This window comes from Triticum aestivum, chromosome 3A (genome assembly GCF_018294505.1).
Source record: "Triticum aestivum cultivar Chinese Spring chromosome 3A, IWGSC CS RefSeq v2.1, whole genome shotgun sequence".
In the NCBI taxonomy this organism is placed as follows: Eukaryota; Viridiplantae; Streptophyta; class Magnoliopsida; order Poales; family Poaceae; genus Triticum; species Triticum aestivum.
Window position 1 is genome coordinate 4,554,346 of NC_057800.1, and position 19,701 is coordinate 4,574,046.

The 19,701-nt window shown below is 41.1% G+C and overlaps 1 long non-coding RNA gene across 1 annotated transcript; it reads left to right on the forward strand.

The window, feature by feature from the left end:
- Window positions 1-13,307: 13,307 nt before the first annotated feature.
- On the forward strand, window positions 13,308-13,945 carry LOC123057441 (uncharacterized). The gene is made up of 2 exons (XR_006426852.1): window positions 13,308-13,445; window positions 13,568-13,945. It is a non-coding gene; the product is annotated as an uncharacterized lncRNA (long non-coding RNA).
- Window positions 13,946-19,701: the final 5,756 nt, after the last annotated feature.

Genomic DNA, 19,701 nt, shown 5'->3' on the forward strand with positions numbered 1-19,701 from the left:
CGCCAAGTGATGGGCCGGGTTACACCTCCTGGCCAGGTCAAACCATGGGGAATATCCCCAACATTAGCTCTAGTTTAATTTGGATTTATCCATGTTAAACTTATCCTGAAAAATAACACAAGAACAAATTTGATAGGTTATGCACCGGGTCGAGGGTTCTTCTGGACCAATGTATGTTCATCCTACAGTCCTTGTCATTTCCTTCTTTGAAGACACCCGACCGAGTCAATCTTTGTCAGGTCGTGCAAATTTTCCACACATAGAAATTATTGAGTTACTCCATATCATGACATCATCTCAACCACCTTGATACATGTCCATGATCTCATAACTAATCTTTTTTTAGCAGATATGTCAAATTTTGTCAATGCAAAAATTCAAGCACTTCATTCAATGGAATTCCTCTTGGAAAGTCTGAGTCTCTTAGTTACATCACTGGGACGGCTTCAAAATCAACTATATGACGCTGGTTTCTTGCAGAAAAATATTGGGGAAAAAATAATCCATTTGAGTCGGCTTCCAATGCTCTGGTTCGACAAAATTATTGGACTTAAGATATCCTTATGATACTGAGCCGGCTTTGAATACGTCGGCTTGAAAAAAAATTGGACTTAAGATATCCGTCTGATAATCAGTCAGCTTGAGGATGTAGAGCTTGTTGAGTTGCGATCGTCGAAGTTGCCGAGTTCCAGAGATTGATGATGCCGGGTCATGATTGTTCCTGACAATGTGTCATGATTGTTGCTAACAGTAGTTCATGTAATTTGTTGCCCTTGGTTTCTTCAGACCAAATCCTTATAGGAAGGATCCTCCCAGGTAGGGTTTTCCCAGCCCGGGTCAATCTGAATTTTATTTCAACTCCAATATATGTATCAACTGTAACCCCAAGCTCGAGTTAGCACCTTGTGATGACTTGGTGCTTGCTTTTGTAATTATAGCTTCAGATTATTGAGTCGGTTTTCCGGGCCTATCTATGAATAGCATGGAGGAGATAAACTTTGCAAATTTCTCAACAAAGAATATGATACCCGGTGACGGTGTCCTGGACTAGGGGGTGCTCACCATGTCATCTCCTGATCTGTTAGATTGGGCCGGGGATCCCCATGGCCGTATAATCATGGGCCAGTTCGGACAGCTGCCACATACAAGGAAGATTCCACAAGACTTGGCGATCAAGACAAGGACTCCTCCCCACCGGCGTATTTGGCTAGGACTCTTGTTATCCTAGGCCTCTGGTGCATTATATAAACCGAGGCTAGGCTAGTTGATAGATCATATACAAACAATCATACCATAGGCTAGCTTCTAGGGTTTAGCCTCCTTGATCGCGTGGTAGATCTACTCTTGTACTACCCATATCATCAATATTAATCAAGAAGGAGTAGGGTTTTACCTCCATCGAGAGGGCCCGAACCTGGGTAAAAACATCGTGTCCCTTGTCTCCTATTACCATCCGCCTAGACGCACAGTTCGGGATCCCCTACCCGAGATCCACCGGTTTTGACACCGACACCCGGTTTGCTCAAAACTGAGAACTTGAAGGTGTACCTCCCTTATATCCATATTACATGTAGCCCCCAAGTCTTAAGAGGGGAATGTAGTGACAGCTTAAGACTTGGTTCAATATAAATGTTGTAACTTTGGAGAAATCTGGGTTGTTCATCTCAGTCACCAGTCATAAACTGAATGTTTTGCATTTTATAAACGAGCAAGAGAGATGAGGGAAGAAGCCACTCAATCGGGGCGATCAGCTCTACATTTATATCATGATTACATGGAGCCTTGGAAGCCAACGAACATACCTCCTCATATCAATCTACAAGCGAGTATAATTAGGAAGATACGGAGGTATGATATAGCTATACAAGGTATGTACTTTAACATCCCCCCGCAGTCAATGCATCGGATGGACGGACGCATAGAATGTATGGAAAGTCCATGAATAGCTGGACGGTAGACTCTTTGTCATAATATCAGGAAACTGATGCGAAGATGGCACATGAAGAACCTGAATCAGACCGAGAGACACCTTTTCACGATACTGAACCGGGTTGCAAGCCATGTAGATAGCGCTGGCATTTTCACAAAAGACGAGAGTGGCGGTGTGGAGGGGCGATGAAGCTCATGCAGAAGTTGACAAAGCCAAGAACATTCAGCCACAGCATGAGCCACGACACGATAGTTGGCTTCGTCACTGGAGCGAGAGACTGTAGCCTTGCATTTGGGGACCAGGACAAAGGTTGTCACCGAGATATACCCAATAACCGGAAGTGGACCAGCGAGTATCAGGGCAGCCAGCCCAATCAGCGGCCGAGTACGCGATGAGACTACAAAAAAAATACACTTCCGTGATGATACGTGTTTGTCACAATAGGTCAGGTTTTCTTTCATGCATGTACATCCATGACGATTTTATGACAGAATCAAGATAGTCATACAGTTGCTGTTGTAGAAATGTTTCATGACATTACCAAAATTATCATCATGGAAGTGTCCACTTCCATGATGATAAATCGCGCGTCATAGAAGTGCTTTCGTCAAGGGTGATCGACATGTGGCATCCACCATAACGGGTCGCCGTTAAGCTATCGGGTTCCGTTTTGGATCCGATAAGCCCTTAATAGCCCCGACCAATGGGGATTTTCCATGTGTAAAATTCTCATTCGTCGGATAATGCACGTGTCAGCTCAACGTTGGGACAGATGTCATCCCTACAATGGACAGAAGACGCCTATGGTATGTCAACATGTGGCACAGCCCAACAGTGGCCCATTTAAGGTAAAAAGGCCGGCCCAGCTAAAGGCCCACCATATTTTTTTAGACACAAGTGGGCTGGCCCATTAACAGCCTGCCATGTTTTGGGTCAAATTAAGGCCCATATCAGATCAGGCCCATTCATAGCCTGTCATGTTCGGGGTCAAATTATGACCCATATTGTATCAGGCCCGTTAATAGTCCACTGTTCTTTTGGGCCCATTCTAAGCCAACTTTGTATTTCAGCCTGTTAAATGCCCGTTTACTAGTTTGGCCCGATAATAGTTTCGGCCTATTAGCAGCCTGTGGTGCATCTCAGACGTTGTCGACCCGGTTTAAGTTTAGGCCATTTAACAGCCCATGCAGAAACTGAGCTATTTCTTGTCCGAACTAACTTTAGGCCTCTTAACGGCCCATAGTCTTTGTGGATAAATTTCAGCCCAACAGGGCTATTGGCCTGTTAATGGCCCGTGTAACAGTTGGGCCTAATTACAGCCCGCGTTGAATCCGGCCTGCTTACAACCCATCTGATTATGGCCCTTGACACTGTTGGGCCTATGGCCCATGTTGATACCAGCCTGCTTAAAGCCCATAATTTTATTGGGCCAAACAGGGCCCGAGATATATTTTGGCCTGTTAACGGCTTGTCCTATTTGGGCGAAACATGGGCCTTAGGCAGTTTCGGACTGTATTGGCCCGCGAGTTTTTCGGCTCAACGCTAGCCCAATCTAGTTTTAGCCTGTTAAAAGCCCATGGCATTCTCTGGCCCAGCTGGCCAGAACTTTACTCGACCTGTTAAAGGCGGAAAACTACAATACGTTTAGACCTGCTAATGGCCCAAGATGATTATAGGCCCATGTTTTAGCCCATATGAGTAACGGGCCGGCCTGAAGACCGACAACATTGAGATCCATTGAACCTTCCAGCATAAATTACAGCATACCAACCCAGAATAAACCTAAACTATGCCATAAACAAATTACGGCATATTACATCCACTTGGCATCAAAGTTCGCCACCAGTGATAATAAAGCGCAACGTGACCACGGATTACATACACTGGGCATCATAGGGAGCCACTAGTGTATATAAATGCACCAACAAAAGAATATAAAAACTGAGAGCACTTTAGAAAGCATTAGGCCTGGCTAGGACGGGCACCGCAAGCAGCCAAACAAGATGATGAGACCTCAATTGTGTCAACGATAGATGCTCTATCCCTAGTTGTATACCACCAAAGCTCGCAAGGCAGTCCTCTGAGATCTTCATTGCATCATTGACATCAAGTTGGTGCTAAGCTCAAGCAAGTCTTTCCGCTTTAAGTTGAGACTGAAGCAGTTGAACTGATTGAGGCAGCGACTGCACAGAGGTTGTCTCACAGCGGCTTGTGAGTAGCTTCAACTCACAGTCTTCATCAAGACAGGACCTTGGGGTCATCTCGCTCTCTTCAAGATGGTTTGGCTCACTATCTTCCCTAAAGTTCTACCTGGCATAAGAGATACGACTTTGAAAGAGAAACAAGAACACAAGTATCAGGTTTCGCAATTATATAAATAAATAAATGGATCTGTTCTGCATAAGGAACATGTTTTTACAACTACAAGATATAAACTTGCCAGGAGGAGACATAAATGATATCTTCCTCTTCAATGAGGTCATCGGCCACCTTGGTCTAGCTGAGTTACCTTTAAAAGGAAGATCATACACATGGTCTAACATGCAAGAAAACCCGTTGCTGGAGCAATTGGACTGGTTTTTTACTTCCTCCACTTGGATTAATGAGTATCCTAACACCATGGTCTTTCCTTTAGCAAGAACAGCCTCGGACCATGTACCTTGTGTTGTCTCCATTGCAACAACTATCCCCAAGTCCAAGATTTTTCGGTTTGAAAACTATTGGGTAGATCTGCCAGGTTTCTTTGACTATGTGGAACAATCATGGAGTGCACCAACCAAGACAACAAATTCTGCAACTCGTTTGATAGAAAAGTTCAAAAGGCTTCGGAATGCTCTTAAACATTGGTACATCAGCCTCTCTAAACTCAAGAAAGCCATTGCAGCGTGTAACAAGGTGGTAATATTTTTTGATGATCTTGAGGAGTTAAGGCCTTTAACGAGACCTGAATTTAATTTCAGGAAAATAGTGAAACTTCATATTGAGGAAATTCTCCATCTACAGTTTTTATACTGGAAACAGAGTTGTACCGTTCGGTGGATAAAAGTTGGGGAAGAAAACTCTAAGTTTTTCCGAGCAATGGCAACTGAACATTTTCGGAGAAACTCAATTTCCTCTCTGCAGAATGAAGACGGTACTGTTGTCTCTGATCACCAGCAGATGGCTGGTATGTTATGGGGTACATTCAAGGACAGAATGGGTGTTTCTGAAGAGATTGATATGAAGTTTGACTTAGCCTCACTGATTGAACGAGTGAATAATCTGGATAGCTTATGTGCTCCCTTTTCTGAAGAGGAAATAAATGAAGTGCTAAAATCTCTGCCTACTGACAGGGCACCAGGCCCTGATGGTTTTACTGGTTTGTTTGTCAAACGTTGCTGGCACATCATTAAGGATGACTTCTTGCAGTTATTTCAAGATTCCTATGATGGCAAGATCACTATTAGTAGCATCAATGGGTCTTTAATCACCCTAATTCCAAAAAAACTTTCACCTGAAAGTCCTAATGACTTCAGACCTATTTCCTTGACCAACACTTGCCTGAAGTTTTTGACGAAGCTGTTGGCCAACAGATTACAGGGGGTAATCCTAAAGTGCATTCACAAAAATCAATATGGGTTCTTTAAGTGTAGATCTATACATGATTGTATTGCTTGGACTTTAGAATATATCCACCAGTGTCACCAATCCAAGAAACCCATTTTGATTCTCAAGTTGGATTTCGCCAAAGCCTTCGATACTGTTGAACATGATCTAATTCTCCGACTTTTGTATCACAAAGGATTTGATAGCAAATGGATTGGTTGGATAAGAGAGCTACTGTCCTCGGGTACTTCCTCTGTCATTTTAAACGGGGTGCCCGGAAAGCAATTTAGCTGTAAAAGGGGAGTACGGCAAGGTGATCCACTGTCACCCCTTTTGTTTGTCCTTGCAGCTGACCTGTTGCAAACCCTGGTCAATCATATGCTCAGATCTGGTGTTCTCTCCCTACCTATTGAATCACATGATCCAGAGTTCCCTATAGTGCAATATGCTAATGACACTCTTCTCATTGTACCTACGGTGGATTCGAAGCTTTTAGCTCTGAAGGAAATGCTTCAAGATTTCCATGCCTCCACAGGTCTTCGAGTAAACTTCCATAAATCTTGCATTTTGCCTATTAATGTGGATGATGTAGAAACTGCCCGGTTGGCTGCTGTTTTCGGCTGCCAAGTTGGAACCCTCCCCTTTACTTATCTAGGGCTTCCTGTGGGAACAACTAAACCCAAAATGCAAGACTTGTTTCCTGTGGTTGATAGGGTTGAAAGAAGGTTATCTGCCAGTTCAAGTCTTCTCAATCAGGGTGCTCGGTTACAACTCGTCCAGTCGGTATTGTCCTCTTTGCCTATTTACTTTCTTTGCAGTTTAAGTTTGCCAGCTGGCATTATAAAGCAACTTGAAAGGATTATGAGGTAATGTTTATGGAGAGGAAATTCTGATACTCCTAGGCAATCACTTGCAGCTTGGCCACTTGTGTGCAGACCCAAAGATAAAGGTGGCATGGGGATACTTAATCTCAGTATCCAAAACAGAGCTCTTTTGTCCAAGCACCTATCCAAGTTTTATAACAAAGCAGATATTCCATGGGTTACTCTCATCTGGAACACTTATTATGATGGTGTTGTTCCTCATGGCACAGTTTCATGTGGTTCTTACTGGTGGAGAGATATCCTTAAGCTTAATGATGTTTTCAGACTCTACTCAAAGGTAATCATCAACATGGGGGACTATGTTCTTTTTTGGTATGATGCTTGGGTGTTCCTTGGCTCATCTACTCCCCTCAGAGAGAGATTTCAGAGACTATTCTCTTTTGTCATTGATGACAAGGTGTCGGTACGAGAGGTTCTCAGCACACCTAATATGGCTGATCTTTTCCATCTACCCTTGTCGCTAGAAGCAATGGATGAACTGAATGTTGTCCAGTCTGGTCTTTTTGATCTTCATGCTGATACACAGATACCAGATTACTGGTCATGGACACCTGGTAAAGGGGTTTTCTCTGCTAAGAGTTATTACAGTGTAATGCATTCTCATATGGCCACAGATACTCCAACCAGGTGGATTTGGGAAAGTAAGGCGACAATGAAGATAAAGGTTTCGCATGGTTGATGCTAAATGATCGACTCAATACAAGAGACATGCTAGTGAGAAGGCACTGGAGATCCACTCAGGATGATAACACCTGCTTGTTATGCTTCGCCCATGCCCATGAAGATAGGGATCATCTCTTCTTTACATGCCAATTCAGCACAAGAGTATGGAACTACTTGGGCATTCAATGGTTAGCTGGTTTAACACCAGCCCAATGTTTATTTGCTGCAAGGAAAAGCATTGGCAAACCTTTCTTCCGGGAGGTTGTTTATCCAGAAGCTTGGAATATTTGGCTCCTTCGAAATGGCAGAATATTCAGACATGAAAGGCCATCTATTGCTGCTTGGAAGAGAAATTTCATTCATGATGCTACCCTGCACTCTCACAGATTCAAGTCTTCTATTAGGCCGCTGTTGTTAGCTTGGGTTAATTCTTTGCCTTAATTGGTTGTATGTATCCATGTATATATTTGTGCACACGCTGTTAATAGCTCAGTAGGTAAGTAGTTTTTCTTTTCCTTTAGTTACATTTCCTGTACAGAACCTTTTGTTATGCTTGGTGGTTGGGTTTTAATAAAGTGCTGTGGGGCTGTTGCCTCACAGTTTCCAGTCAAAAAAATACAATTTAAAACGGGTAGTTGTTGCAAACATCCAATCAGATGTAAACACCAAAGTAAACAACAGTGGAGGAAATGATGCCTATCCAAATCTGTACTAAAACAAAGTTTGAAGGATTGAGAAGGATGAACTTACATTACATGTTAACACGGGCTGGACAAAGCCCCTCTCCATGTTGATGGAAGGATAATTCAATAAATTCCCCAAAGAAACATCTTTATAAGCGTTGCCATTATTCTACATTTTGCAAAGACTGAATATAGATCAAATAATATTGGAAGAAATAGAGGATAATGAAGCTCAGGTGCAGAGTGATGATACATAATCAAATAGCAATTAATTAAGTACAACGTTACAAGGCAAAAGGTACTAACAAGAGGAATGCAGGCATCAACGTGTGCAGTAGCACTGGCTTTATTCAACATTTTGGTAAGAGTAAATGTAGATCTGATAATTTGGAGAAAGTGCAGGGTAGGGAAAATAAGATGTAGAGTAATGCTAGACAATCAACTATCTCGCAATGCAACTACAGTAATACCACCGCCGTCCGTTATTACTTGTAGCTCAAATGGATGTATCTAGCACTATTAAGTTCTAAATACATCCAATTGATCAACAATTAATTCGATACAGAGGTAGTACATGACAACAGGTACTTACATGAGCAATCCAAAACTTCATAACCATTGTGTTAATTCTACCTTTATCTAAGAGTAAATATAGATCTTATAATTTCGAGCAAAGGGAGGATAAAGAAGCGAACATTTACAGTGATGCTACATAATCAAACAACAATGAGTGTAAGTATGCTGACAAAGGGCAAGAGGTACTGACAAGAGCAATGCAGTGACCAGTATTGTTGTGAGATCCTATGATCCTTTGAGCAAGGAGATTCATCTGAAATTAGTTTTCATACAAGAGAGAAGGTAAGGCACATGTAGAAATTTAGGAGTTCAAATTTTGAATTGATATCATAGACAGTACCTGACGCTGGGCTCTCTGTAGTTCTAATAGGGGTTTGTCCAGTGGAGTAGGGGTAAAGTGTGGTACAGTTGGGCCTGTGTTTTCTGTGGCTGCTGAACTATCTCATTTAGAAGGTATCACTACCTTTTTCCAAATACCTAGTTTGTACTCCTTGAGGATCTGCACTCACCCTCTTCCTTTTGGACATCTATTACGAAAGAACAACATTTGACTGGAAAAACATAGTATGATGACACATGGAATAGGTACAAAAAATGGGTAGGTATGGCATATACTCGTATATGATGCTTAAACTAAGCAGATGGTGGTGTAACCAAGTAGAAGTAGTGCAAGAGGTCATATGCAAAATATGTGCGACCAATACAACCTTGCCAAGTTAGAGCAAGGACCTTGATGGGTGAATAGGATAGGCCATCCTCCACCATGCCATGTTTGTTAGCCAGTGGACTGTTCTGCAATATTCCTCTCGTGCGCCGATTCTCATATTCATTTTGATCATGTTCAATACCTGACATGCATGAAAACATAAAAACAAGTGAGATTATCTTTGTAATGGACAAGTGATTCTAATCCAGTACTGCCTCCCTGTAAACCCCTTTGTGCTATCTCTACAATTCTTCTGAGAGATTCCATGCATGCTGTAATTTGGTCTGTGCATTAATATAATGTGGCCTACAACTCAAAATATGAGAGCTCCATAAGTGATTATACTTCGCATATGATAGCTTCAACATATAGTAAAGAAGAACAAGTCGACTTGACCTGATAGATTCAAAATATACCAAGGGAGAACAACTCGACCTGACCAGTCGACCGCAAATGTCTCTGCTACTCTTCCCAACAAGTAACATACTTATTAAAGAAGAGAAGAGGATCATGTTAAGAAGAGCACAACAACATGCAGATTGAAGATATTACAAGTCTTTCTATACAATGTATGTCCCACCCATGATGAACCAGAGCGCACAGAGAAATACAATTCCTTCCGGTCTCTCCATATGAGGCACACGTGCATTTCGAAATTGAAGTAGGAACATTTAGCTAACCAATTAAACATGTCTCAGTTTTACTAATATCAGCATAATATCAGATTTGAATTTGTACAACTAAGCTTGTTTAGATCGATGGGTGGAGCAGTGCTATTACGACACGAACCACGTAGGCTGATCATGGTCATCATAAAATGGAGAAACCGCAAGCATGATGTGTATAGTGTTGACATGGCAGTGGGATGGCAGATCTGAAGCTCCAAACCGCGCAAAGGGTAGTTAGCAACTGATGTTTGCTTTAAAATAATAACTAAGATTTGGTATGGACAAGAAAGTACAATGAACAAGTGACAAAGAAATGCAATTCTGTTGTCTCTCTATATGTCGTGACATGCATTTGGAAACTCAAGTGGGATCTTTAGCTAACCAACTAAATGTGTATGTTAACTAATATCAGTATCATATCACAATCATATCTAAACAACTAAGCTTTGGGATTATGATTGTTGTGTCGTTTAGCTTGAAGGGTGGAGTACTGCTAGTACGACAGAAAGTACCTACACAGATCATAGTAGAGTAGATAAAAGGGGAAAACCCTAAGCATCAACAGTAAAATCAGGAAAGTGGAACTAGCTGGACTATATGGGCTTGTATTACCGGTACGACAAGAAGGGGTTCGGAAAGGCTTCAGCCCTAAAAGAGGCAGCTCTATTCAACTGAAGGCACAATACTGTTACTATTAGTCTAGACTATCAAAGACGATATAGCTCCCAACATTTCCTGGATATTATGGCAGACCATCTAGAATTGTTGTAAGCATCCATCTGAAGCTACCCAATAGGCCTGTCGACTGCAAATGTCCCTGCTCCACCTCCTCACAAGGAACATATTGTACTACTCCCTCTGTTCTTAAATATAAGTCTCTTAGATATTCGAATGAGGACTACATACGGAGCAAAATGAGTGAATGTATACGCTAAAATTGAGCCGGCCTCGGGGCCCCATCCTGCATCGTCGATGTAGAGCTTGCCACGACGACTCTTGGTCATCTGGCCCACGGCATAACCCTGGAGTCCTTCAAAGTTGCCCTCCAAGAACTTGAGACCATCATGCGATAGCCCCACGGTGGGCGCCAACTATCGTGGTTTTGTCACGGCAGATGTCCTCTTGAAAGGGCTTAGTCGTGGAACCATCGCTATGGGTTAGCTTGAAGGGGTTAAAGCGGACAAGGGACGCAAGAGAGTTTATACTAGTTCGGCCCCTTCGATGAAGGTAAAAGCCTACGTCTATTTGTGATGGAATTTATGGGGTTTTGATGACCAGGGAGCGAATATGCTTCGCCTAAGTCTCGAGTTGTTGTCTGTTATCCTGAACCGCCGCCGGGTCGTCCCCTTATATACATGGGTTGACGCCCGTCGGTTTAAGGAGTCCCGAGACCGGCTCATAAGCGTGTCCGGTTCGGTCTCCACTACTTCTATCTTACAATACAAGTTACATACCAAAAGCCGGTTTACAGCTGCAGGCCTTAAAACGGTCCTGGGCCCTGGGCCTTACACAACATCCTCATCTGTCTTCATGGGCTTCAAGCATAACCAACTACTGATGAAGTTAACCCAGCCTCTCCTGGCCGGTTTACACCCAATAGTAATATCGCCAACACACCGCCTATGGGTGCGATTTAATATCTGATGCTCAGTTGTGTTAGTCTTGCTATTTATATTAGTTATTTCTGTATTTTATACATTCTTAAAAATGCCATTTCTATGCATATGTTATAACTTTTAAACCATTGGTCCGATTAAAATATGTTATATATGTAAGTTTCTTAGAATTTCGTCAAGTTTCTTAATAAGTTATTTTCACATATGTCAACAATTTTTAACTTGGTGTCTGAATTAAAATTGCTCAAATACCCTTGTAAAATTGCTAAACTCGTAACTAATTAAGTTCATTTTGGATCACAAAATTTTATATATGGTTTAGGAAAGTACAAATGTGTAGATTGCAACTAAACTCATAGCTAATTAACTTTATTTTCACATATACCATTGAGTGTCAGGTTAGCAGCTCCTATAATACAGGTTAGCAGCTCCTCATTAAATGCCATGAGGTATTTTTGAGGGATCCTATCTAAATATTTCCCACCTCATTTAATATGACTAGATAGAGTAGTTTACTTCTGTTTCACCGCCTTGCCATGTTGCAGCATTTAATATTGTTGTGTAATTAAATGCCTTTCCGATTAGTGCTTTCCAAAGGAGTACACTGAGTGTTACATCTCAAGGCGTCTGTTGGGTTGTGATGCAACGAAGAAATTTATGGTTACATCAAATCACACAATTTATTAAAAGAATACATGTTTTATGAACATATTAAATCACACGGTTCACCTAGAATGTAACATGTGCAATACATAACTAGATTAAAGTGATTTTTTGAACTTTTGCATGTGCTATTGACAGTACAATGCACACGTTCCATCTGACATGTAACGTGTGTGATGACTAGTATCATCGCAAATGGTATATGGGAAGAAACAACAAGAGATAGTTATGCCATCACAAGCAATTTAATGAAATGAATTGGCAGTGATTGACTCCATATTCTCATATGATTCTTGGTTTAGAAATCACGTGGGATGGTTTTATGATTGCAAACATTTCCCTGTGGTCAGTTATGGACTCCCCTATAGCCAACCCACTCAATCACATGGTATCGGAAACATTATGAGGTGCCATGTTGTTAAGACTACAATGTCAATGCCATCTGAAGAAGTTAAAACATGGGTTTTTTTACCTGTTTTTGGAAAAATGAAAGATAAAGAATAACCTAACAGATTATTATGAGAGCACAATGATTCATGTTGTTGATGGGCACCTCACATATTGCCATGAGAGCATCAATTATCAATGTTAACTAAGATAGTGATCTTTCCTCGCTCAGGAAGCTTACCTTAATATGACTATAGATATGATGGCCTTGGGTTGCGAAGTGCCACCAAACAAAAAAATATGATAAATATGACCAAGTTTTTTGAGGTGTATATATACCAAGGGTATCAGAAATCAACCCCAACCGGGTGTGCATAAGAACCTAGGCAGGGTGTCCATGCACCAATGTCCTTCCTGACCTTGTTCCTTGGACTTTTGATTCCCTTCCTTTATTAAATTGAACCTCCTAATTTTCCAGACTTCCCCTGGAACTCCAAAAACCTATTTTCACTTAAAGCATAAGTATTGAAAACATGAACTAGCTCTACAAAATTGATTAATATGTTGGTCCAAATAAATTTGAATATTTTTGTAATTAATAGAATTATGGAATGAATAGAACAAAAAACATAGATAAATTAAGAAGATATCATTGGTTCCCTTTTGTAGCCAATGTGCTTTACCGTCAATCTTAGTTTGGATGCTATATAAATAGTAATGCACTTATCACCTGTCAATGTGCGGAATGATTCAGTTCAACAAGCTAAACTTAGATAGGTGATAGATATACTATTTATTTTAAGTTGTAAGACGTGTGCCAAGTTTAGTTCACTTAGTTGTATTCCTCTGGTTAATTTTGCTTCCTTGCTTTCCTCTTGGCCTTACGACCTAACTATTTATACTATCTATAGGGCACGGACATTATAAGAACCTCCGAATGATAGAAACCAAAACACACACCATCTTCACAACATTCTTTGCCTTCTCTCAGAAAAATCACCGACATTCTGCCATTATACCATGGAGGCCTGGAGGAAGACAACCATGTGTTGCTTGATTCTTTTCTGCCTTATGGCTACATGTAGTAAGTATAATTATCCATAGTATCAGCATTTCGCCGAAGTTTCATGCTGTGCAATGACATATCAACATTGCTGGACACATTCATTCATATTACTTCTCCTAACCTTGTCTATTTATCCATAGGTGAGGTTTCATCTACCGAAAACATGTGCTATCACAACCATTGGAATAAATGCCATCTGATCAAAATGGAATGTGTCGAGATAGTTGTGTGAAAGATGGATGGGATGATGGACAATGCCGGAACAGGTTTAAAAGACTAAAGGGTGCCAAGTGCGAATGTTACCCTAAGACTTGTGATCATTAGGGAGGCAACATGCGACTTTCTTCTACCAAGTTACTACTATTTATAAATTTACATCGGTTTTAATGATTGACGTCAAACATGTTGTAACACCAATCATGGTGAATACTATATCACCTTCTATTTATTTCTTTATTCCAGACCATTGTATTCAAATTATGATGTTACACAATTATACCTAATTACTGTTTGATGTATCCTTAAACTAAACAGATTTTTGAGTCCTTATTAGCAACATTTGATATTTCACTCGCATGCATCATCCTAGTAAGAAATCATATGTTTATTTACTAGGTTTGGTAATCAATGTGAATAAATTAAATGAGCCTTGATGAAAATTTACGATATACCCTAAAATGTGGGGTAAAGAATCACACATAAGTTCCATCTTTTGTTAGATCAAAGTGGGATGAGACCTCAAATGTATTACTAAGAACACCTCATAGTTGTATCCTTAATCTTAATGTACTGAGCATGCCCATGTTGCTTCAGGCAGCCCCATAAATGATGCTAGACATCACCTCGGGTGTCTTTCAAATTTATACTAGACATGCATCATATTAAATCTCATTGATTCCCAAAAGATTCAATCTAATATAGGTAAAATCATACCATGAGCAAGATTCAACCCAACAAAAAGAAGCTCAAAATAAGAGGTGATACCTCATAGATGTCTAGGATCTTTGAATATATTGAGGTGACACCCTATATAGTGCATGAATAACTTTGAATACCATCCGTTGAATTACCTCCGTCCAATGAATGATAGGAGGCAAATCCAAGCATCCGCGTCCAATGGATTAACTAATTGGTTGCACCAGATTGTGCCACCTTGCATCTCTAGACATCTCTATCTTGCCAGTCGTATGAGGTGGTTATGTGGTCTGGCGTGAATGAATTGAAGTTGTAGTAGTATCATGTTGCTATGTGCTTTTCTAGAAATCTGTATCTTGCCAGTTGTATTAGTATCAATAGTTGGGTTTCCCGGCTCCTGTGCTTGCCTCTAACGCTCACGACCCATTCGGCTAAGAGTGTAAAGGGAGAACCACTACGACTGCGCCGACATTTCAATTGTATCAGCAGCTCAGTGGAGAAAGGCGAAAACTAACTGTCCTTGTAAGCGTAAACTATTCGGCAATGGGAAGACAGTGTCAAACAATGGTTCGTTGCAGATCATCCACGTAAAACGAGGGGCTTTTCTTCAAATAGGCAGAAGTGAATAGCGGCTTAAACCCCGACCAGTTGCAGAACACTTCACACATCAGGGGCTATTCGCTAGTACCCACAGTTAAGATCTTAAAGACTAAGTGAAAGCTATGAAACCAAAATAGTCGGATTACTTCATTTCATATGCGTGGACCGCCTTTGGGAACCAAGACATCGGCTAAGGGTTGAAACTGCACATGAAACACCCTTTGTATCCTGTGCTTGCCTCTAAAGCCAATTCGGTCACACAAGAGTAAAAATATAAGGGCAAATAAATATATACGCTCGTACATTGGAACATAAAGCCACATTTATTACCAAACAAAAAGCATGTCTTTACATCGTGCTAACTTTGTCATTCCGAAGTATAATGTGTCCTTGGGACACCGCTCCTCAGTGATCTGAGCTCCCTCCATCACCCCAATCAAGTACTACTCCACGGTCTGATTCTTCCATTCAGGGGGCCCGAGGCCATGAGCGTCACATCAATACGCCGATAGTTAGTCGCCATGCAAGCATACGCCCATTGGATGTCCTCCAGTGATTCACCTGAGGGCCGACCTCTCGCAGGTGGGCCTGTGGACCGAAGAAGATGCTATTCAGCGCTGCCGCGGGCCAGAGCTGGACGTAAAGATCTTGCAGTGCCGGCTTCACCATCCGAAAAAGCTCCATGAGTAGCTTCATTTGTTTATTGAGCAGCTCTGGGTACGATGGTGCCTGGAACAGATTCTAGAACGCCTTCTCCGTGGCATGGACCTCTTGAGCACCGAAGTAGCGGTCGACGTCTGAAGCGCTCCTCATGAGGTCCCTGAAAGCCTCTGCGGATCGCCATACTTGGGTGAGCTCAATGAACCCCTTGCGGCAAAAAATACACTGATGCAAAAAACGGCTTACCAACAACGATTTGCTTCACTTGCTGCAGCACTTTGCGGTCCGCCCGGGCCTGGGTCTGGACCTCAGCGTATGCCAGGCTCTTGAGCTCCATGGTCACCTTCTTCTGATCTACCTGAAAGGCGTCATGATCAACGTACATGCCTTTAAGGGTGTCCTTGCCCTTGATAACCCGGGCCTGGTCGTTTCCCCGAGTTACCCTTTCTTCGGCTAGCTCCTTCTCGGCCCGAGCGGCTGTAGCCTTTGCTGCTCCGCCTCACGCCGAGCTCTACTTAGCTCAACCTTAAGAGCCTCAAGCTCTGTCACTACGGCTATCAAAACCAAAGGCTCAGGTATTAGCATTATATCATAAAACAATACGCAAAGTAAATTTGATAGCATGGTGCTTTTTTAGCCTATACCTTGAGCCTGCTTATCGTAGTTTTGTCACGGCAATATGTCCTTGTGAAATGACTTAGTGGTGAGGCCATCGCACCTAGGTGGTAGCTTGAACGGGGTTGGTTGGAGTTGAGAGACACAAGTTTTACCCAGGTTCGGCCCCTCGTGATGTTGGAAAAAGCCTACATCCTGCTTAATTGATATTGATGATGGTGATGATCTTGATTACAATGGTGCTATTTTGCTACCTCTCATCTCGAGAGCATCTACTTTGATCTTGTCTAATACTTGTCTGTCTACCACCCTTTGGGGTGCGTTGCCCTTCCTTATATAAGTTGAAGGGGCGCCTTCATGTAGAGTCCTAGTAGGATTACAACTAGTCTCCTTTCTATTTCAAGCCGGAGTCTAGTTCGGGTCTTCTCCTGGCAAGGTTCGTCGGCCGGGTCGTGATCTTCCTGGCTGGGTTTACCCAGTCTGGGCCTTCTCCATGAGCCGGCCTCCAGCCTCTTCGTGAGCTGGCTTTCTACTTGGTTGCACACTGGGCCTTTAGTCCTTGTCGTCCAGGTCGACCCGTTAAGTCAGGTGACTCATGGGCCGCCAAGTGATGGGCCGGGTTACACCTCCTGGCCTGGTCAAACCATGGGGAATATCCCCAACGTTAGCCCTAGTTTAATTTGGATTTATCCATGTTAAACTTATCCTGAAAAATAACACAAGAACAAATTTGATAGGTTATGCACCGGGTCGAGGGTTCTTCTGGACCAACGTATGTTCATCCTACAGTCCTTGTCATTTCCTTCTTTGAAGACACCCGACCGAGTCAATCTTTGTCAGGTCCTGCAAATTTTCCACACATAGAAATTATTGAGTTACTCCATATCATGACATCATCTCAACCACCTTGATACATGTCCATGATCTCATAACTAATCTTTTTTTAGCAGATATGTCAAACTTTGTCAATGCAAAAATTCAAGCGCTTCATCAATGGAATTCCTCTTGGAAAGTCCGAGTCTCTTTGTTACATCACTGGGACGGCTTCAAAATCAACTATATGACGCTGGTTTCTTGTAGAAAAATATTGGGGGAAAATAATCCATTTGAGTCGGCTTTCAATGCTCTGGTTCGACAAAATTATTGGGCTTAAGATATCCTTATGATACTGAGCCGGCTTTGAATACGTCGGCTTGATAAAAAAATTGGACTTAAGATATCCGTCTGATAATCAGTCAGCTTGAGGATGTAGAGCTTGTCGAGTTGCGATCGTCGAAGTTGGCGAGTTACAGAGATTGATGATGCCGGGCCATGATTGTTCCTGACAATGGGTCATGATTGTTGCTAACAGTAGTTCATGTAATTTGTTGTCCTTGGTTTCTTCAGACCAAGTCCTTATAGGAAGGATCCTCCCAGGTTGGGTTTCCCAGCCCGGGTCAATCTGAATTTTATTTCAACTCCAATATATGTATCAACTGTAACCCCAAGCTCGAGTTAGCACCTTGTGATGACTTGCTGCTTGCTTTTGTAATTATAGCTTCAAATTGTTGAGTCGGTTTTCCGGGCCTTTCTATGAATAGCTTGGAGGAGATAAACTTTGCAAATTTCTCAACAAAAAATATGTTATATATGTAAGTTTCTTAGAATTTCGTCAAGTTTCTTAATAAGTTATTTTCACATATGTCAACAATTTTTAACTTGGTGTCTGAATTAAAATTGCTCAAATACCCTTGTAAAATTGCTAAACTCGTAACTAATTAAGTTCATTTTGGATCACAAAATTTTATATATGGTTTAGGAAAGTACAAATGTGTAGATTGCAACTAAACTCATAGCTAATTAACTTTATTTTCACATATACCATTGAGTTTCAGGTTAGCAGCTCCTATAATACAGTTTAGGGAAGAACCTTAATTATCCTCATTAAATGCCATGAGGTATTTTTGAGGGATCCTATCTAAATATTTTCCACCTCATTTAATATGACTAGATAGAGTAGTTTACTTCTGTTTCACCGCCTTGCCATGTTGCAGCATTTAATATTGTTGTGTAATTAAATGCCTTTCCGATTAGTTCTTTCCAAAGGAGTACACTGAGTGTTACATCTCAAGGCGTCTGTTGGGTTGTGATGCAACGAAGAAATTTATGGTTACATCAAATCACACAATTTATTAAAAGAATACATGTTTTATGAACATATTAAATCACACGGTTCACCTAGAATGTAACATGTGCAATACATAACTAGATTAAAGTGATTTTTTGAACTTTTGCATGTGCTATTGACAGTACAATGCACACGTTCCATCTGACATGTAACGTGTGTGATGACTAGTATCATCGCAAATGGTATATGGGAAGAAACAACAAGAGATAGTTATGCCATCACAAGCAATTTAATGAAATGAATTGGCAGTGATTGACTCCATATTCTCATATGATTCTTGGTTTAGAAATCACGTGGGATGGTTTTATGATTGCAAACATTTCCCTATGGTCAGTTATGGACTCCCCTATAGCCAACCCACTCAATCACATGGTATCGGAAACATTATGAGGTGCCATGTTGTTAAGACTACAATGTCAATGCCATCTGAAGAAGTTAAAACATGGGTTTTTTTACCTGTTTTTGGAAAAATGAAAGATAAAGAATAACCTAACAGATTATTATGAGAGCACAATGATTCATGTTGTTGATGGGCACCTCACATATTGCCATGAGAGCATCAATTATCAATGTTAACTAAGATAGTGATCTTTCCTCGCTCAGGAAGCTTACCTTAATATGACTATAGATATGATGGCCTTGGGTTGCGAAGTGCCACCAAACAAAAAAATATGATAAATATGACCAAGTTTTTTGAGGTGTATATATACCAAGGGTATCAGAAATCAACCCCAACCGGGTGTGCATAAGAACCTAGGCAGGGTGTCCATGCACCAATGTCCTTCCTGACCTTGTTCCTTGGACTTTTGATTCCCTTCCTTTATTAAATTGAACCTCCTAATTTTCCAGACTTCCCCTGGAACTCCAAAAACCTATTTTCACTTAAAGCATAAGTATTGAAAACATGAACTAGCTCTACAAAATTGATTAATATGTTGGTCCAAATAAATTTGAATATTTTTGTAATTAATAGAATTATGGAATGAATAGAACAAAAAACATAGATAAATTAAGAAGATATCATTGGTTCCCTTTTGTAGCCAATGTGCTTTACCGTCAATCTTAGTTTGGATGCTATATAAATAGTAATGCACTTATCACCTGTCAATGTGCGGAATGATTCAGTTCAACAAGCTAAACTTAGATAGGTGATAGATATACTATTTATTTTAAGTTGTAAGACGTGTGCCAAGTTTAGTTCACTTAGTTGTATTCCTCTGGTTAATTTTGCTTCCTTGCTTTCCTCTTGGCCTTACGACCTAACTATTTATACTATCTATAGGGCACGGACATTATAAGAACCTCCGAATGATAGAA